Here is a 3,807-nt window from a genome sequence, read left to right on the forward strand (position 1 = left end):
ATGAATCGAGGGTGCGTTTGATAGAACAGTGTCTTCAAACTACTTCATAACGAAGACGCATTGCTAGATGCGAAACTCACGTCACAAGCTACGTGGAAAAGTTGTAATTGACGATAAGGATCAAGGCAAAACTCTTGGAACTTTAATACAATGACTTCCGACAACACAACGATGAAGTTCACACATTTGAAAAAATTGAATCCTTATCAGGAAGTGTAAAAAAAATGAGTTTGAATATCATCGAAATTATTAAATGTGCATTTGCGAAATCGAATAAGTCAAAAAATCTAAACCCGAGTCTAATTTAGAATTTTCCCATGAACTGTGGTGCTGACTGCTCAATGTTGCTATTAAGGGAACCATGGATATGTGACGAATGATTACAATCATTGCCCGATCAAGATCTTTGGATCAATGAGTTCAGCCTTTAACTCAAATGGGTATGTAATATTTATCAAAGATTTCAAGTCTCAGAAAATCCAACAAGATGTCTCTTTGAAATGAATTCTTAATACTCTGTAGTCATTGCCAATACCCATTTGGAGCCCCCTTTATCGGAAAAAATAACCGTAGTTGATAATGACGCAGATTAAGTTTTGATTAAGTATTTTTTTGTGGGTAAAGGCACACACTTTTCAACCAGTTGGGTTGATCCAAAAATCCCTGTGTCGTGCACACACAAAAAAATCTACAATCAGCATAAAGGCACAATGGCTCGTACCATACTTAGTGTAAAATTTTTACAGATTTGAAAAATTTAGAAAAACCGTAAAAACAAGAAAAGTGATCATCTGAAACTTTCATCTCACTGATAGTAATCACAGCTAAGAAAGACGTATAGATAAAACTAACAATGAGAGCAAAATAGAAAAACGAATGTTTCTGCAAAAAAATATCAGTTGCCAAATAAAGAACACTAGTCGATCAAGGAAGGTTATCTAGTCAGATCTTGCAAGAACTTGGAATTTACTTTGCAAAATCAATGAAGAGTGAGAGTTTCTAGCAAGAATTTTGCAAGGTTCTTGCAAGATCTTTCAAAAAATCCTACTGTGAAAATTTTTCAAAAAACCTTATTCTGAGCGCCAAAAAAAACACCATGGAGTTCCAATTGGACTACGGTCACAAACATTTCTGAATTCAAGTTCGGATTAAAAAATTAGGTTGGTCAAGTCTTGAAAATGGTCAATTATAAGCACATTTTTCCGCTTTCGTGAGGTGAAAAACTTCACGTTGTGTTTGTAATTTACGAATTAGATGATTAGATGATTTATGCATATGATTAGTGAACAAATGGCCCATATGGCTTGCCATCCAACTACGATGTTCCTTCCTTCATTTCAAAATTTCATTGTGCAATTGGGAATAGCATGTTTTCATAAAGCCAAATAACCGAAGAGCAAGCAATGTTTTTGATAAAGCGGATCAAACTTTTTTCAAAGAGGCACGGATGCACAATTTACATCTTTTAAAGTTTGCTTTCATCACTTGAAGCACGCAAAACGAATTATTAGAGCAATTTATACGTTTCATATGGCAAACAGACGGGCAGACATACTGTTTCAAAAAGAAAACTTATAAATTGTTAGGCAATTGAAAAACCGATCGATGCTACATTGGGGAATTTGAAGGCAGTAATATTTTTGAGTGACAATTTTAAAATTTCAAAAAGCTAATACTAGATCATAGCAGGTGCGTCAAAGGGTCTGCTCGTAGTGGAATTAGAAAAGCTGTTTTTGCATCGCAACTCTTACAACTTTTGAAGAAAATGAGGAAATTTATAAATTCGGTGAGATTTGTGCCTCCGGGAAAAAAGTCGCTGCAGAAACAATTTTTTAAGTTTATGAAACGTTTGGTAGTGATGCGCAAACATGAAAGTTGCGTTAATCGAGTTTCGTTTTTAATAAAGTTTTTTTTAGAAACTCTATCTAGTTTTTGAATAATTGTATCAGATTTTTTGTTGCTTGGTCGGAATATTTAGGTTTTTCTTCCGGTACGGCCAAAATTTCTCAAATTTTCAAAGAAAAAGTTTTTCAAACATAAAAAAGACACGCTGAACTTGTCTATGAGCTTTTTTAATGGGTCCAAAGTTAATACTTTTTGCTTGTCATTGCACAAAATTATGTTTTAGGCAAGATTTTCATGAAAAAGATTGAAAGAAATTACATTCGGTTTTTTAACTAGACAATAATTTTTGGGCAATAAAAAAATTTGGGCAGCTTATGGGTCAACTTGGAAGATCAGTGTTTAGATTTGATAATAGCTGGTTGGCTAAATAGCTATTTCAATCGTGAACCAAAAAAAAATTCAAAATTTGAGACAAAAAGTTATAACCAATTTGGTTGGTCTATTGATAAACCTGGGTTAACAAAAAATGAGAATCTTACAATTGGTTTTTGAAAACAAATTTTCTTAGATTTCCATACTATTCCAAAGAAAAAAATAGTATGAAAACAGCTTTTTTAGCTTTTTTTGCCATTTATGTAATAGTTTGACTAGATTTTCTTACATAAACATTATGACAAGCATTTTCCTCATATATTGTATTTTTTTTGTGTGTTCTGATTTATAATTTGGTGTTGTAACCTGAAAACAAAAACTAATCGTTTTTGCAAATGCAAAAGCCAATAGGTTGAATGGCATCAAAGTCGCAGATTAAATTAATCCTCGAGATATGCCAATTAGTTTAAACTATTGAAATTCACAAAAAAGTGTAAGAGTTAGTAATAAGAAAATAGTAATACTGACATAACGGAATACTTCTTTGAGTTTATTTTTTCTTTTTTTTATATAAAAAACACTGGGCCTGGGTTAAAGTTTCAAATTTGAGTTTCCAGTTATCGTCGAAAATTTATATGAAATTTTGACAAAATCAGCACCTTCAGTTCATAGTATGGTTAATCAGGCGTTTTGGCCTTTGATTTTTTCACTGTCGAAGCAAAATTAAACCAGATGGTCTAGAAATTTGATCATACTATCACTTTTTTCACGCAAATTTGCATTGTGGTTAGTTTCAGGGGCGATTTAGGGGAGGGGGCGGGTGGGGGTTTGCTTCCTTTTAGGGATTCAACCCCTGCCGACGCAAAGGGTCCCCTTTGTACTATTTTGATATATCCATTTTTGGTGACGGACCCTAAAATTTTTCTAAAGGCCTTTTTCGCTTTTTTCGGCCTGTTTTTTCAAATTTTCGGATGTGCCGCAGAAATTTCGGCCAAAACAGAGTCTTCGTAGTGCTTTGGGAGAGCTCAGAAAATCAATTCGGTCGACCTAAAAAAAAGGTCGACAAAACTTTCGATTTTTCAAAATCCACCCCCTTCGAGAAAATCCTAGATCCGCCCCTGGTTAGTTTGATATATTTTTTATAGTTGACGATCTCGTTAAGAATGCACGGTATACGCATACCGTTACGGTATATGTTATAAAAATGGTTATGTCCAAAAATAACAAAAATTGAAAAATTATTTAAAAATTTAAGGAAGCTTAGACACGGCAATTAGTTCATCCCGGCTTTTGACCTAATACAAACAGTCTTGTCTTTCTTGTTTTGTTTGGAATTTCATCGTTTTTTTTTTCATTTCTTTTTTTTCTGAAAGAAAAACAGCTCTTTCAAACTGGTCAAAACTCCCTGATTTCTCTCTTTACCTCAAACTGTTTTATGGCTATACTGGCGCGCTCTGTCGGCGGGGTGTCAAAATGCGAATAAAACAAAATTCCTAAAATATATATTCGCTCTTGCAATGAGTATAAGCAAATATGCAACTACCAATTTGGTCTCCCATGGATTTGTTTTGGTTTCCAAGTTTGAGTTTA

The sequence above is a fragment of the Symsagittifera roscoffensis genome, chromosome 6 (genome assembly GCF_963678635.1).
Source record: "Symsagittifera roscoffensis chromosome 6, txSymRosc1.1, whole genome shotgun sequence".
NCBI lineage: Eukaryota > Metazoa > Xenacoelomorpha > Acoela > Convolutidae > Symsagittifera > Symsagittifera roscoffensis.